This window comes from Anarrhichthys ocellatus, unplaced genomic scaffold, assembly GCF_004355925.1.
Source record: "Anarrhichthys ocellatus isolate YVR2014 unplaced genomic scaffold, GSC_Weel_1.0 scaffold2347, whole genome shotgun sequence".
NCBI classification, from domain to species: domain Eukaryota; kingdom Metazoa; phylum Chordata; class Actinopteri; order Perciformes; family Anarhichadidae; genus Anarrhichthys; species Anarrhichthys ocellatus.
Window position 1 is genome coordinate 6,404 of NW_022282321.1, and position 880 is coordinate 7,283.

The window sequence follows — 880 nt, forward strand, 5'->3', positions numbered from 1 at the left end:
TGTGTGTGTGTGTGTGTGTGTGTGTGTGTGTGTGTGTGTGTGTGTGTCAGGGTGCTTGTTCTGTTGGGTTCATCACTCGTCCCATGAACAAGATGGATCCTGAAATAGAGAACATTAAAAAATATATATATTTTTAAATTCCTGAAAAAGATGATTTGTGATTTTAACACTTTTTAAGAAGAAATATGTTTGTTGGTTCAACTTTAAAACGTGTTTTAAATGTGAGTCTTGTTGCTACGAGTGTTCTTTCATCACTTTATTTATGTTCAACGGAAACACTATTAAAACTAAATAGAAAGAATACTAAGACAAATAAAAGCTAATTCAACAATTGCTAAACTAAATACGTCAAATGAAAATGGCAGCAATATGTTACTTTTAAGTAAACTTGTCAGATTAAAAAAAAATGAGTGCTGGGCAAGTTAACGCATTCATTAATTAACGCCGACAATTATTTTATTGCGCGTTAACGCAGTTTTATATTTTCTTTATTTGTAAAGTGCGTTGCTCACTGGCAGCGGTGGAGGAAGTCTTCAGACTACGTTGATGCAGCGTGTGGGAGAAGTAGAGATAAACTAAAGACAAGCTAACAGATGCTACAGAGAAGTGGAGACAAACTGCAGGTTAGGGTTGTGGAAGATGTCGGTCTGAAGAACGTTCTTAGGATCGCAATGAATGAAGTCACATATGAGCCTCAAGACGCACCATCACCAGAAGAACACACGAGTTGTGTTAAAGGAGAGGACGACTAAAGTGACGGCGTTACAACGTGCAGCAGCTGCTGCTCTCACTGGAGACTACTGGACATCACTGGGTCACCATCATCACCTCTGAGTTACAGCATCGTAGTGATGAAGAGTAGAGCTGGGTCACCTTCATC

The 880-nt window shown here is 38.9% G+C and overlaps 1 long non-coding RNA gene across 1 annotated transcript in view; it reads right to left on the minus strand.

The window, feature by feature from the left end:
* Nucleotides 1–6: 6 nt before the first annotated feature.
* LOC116378287 (uncharacterized) overlaps nt 7–880 on the minus strand; it is a 1,388-nt gene continuing 514 nt past the window's right edge. The window contains exon 3 of the long non-coding RNA XR_004212292.1: nt 7–99. This is a non-coding gene — a long non-coding RNA (uncharacterized LOC116378287). The remainder of the gene's footprint in view (nt 100–880) is intronic.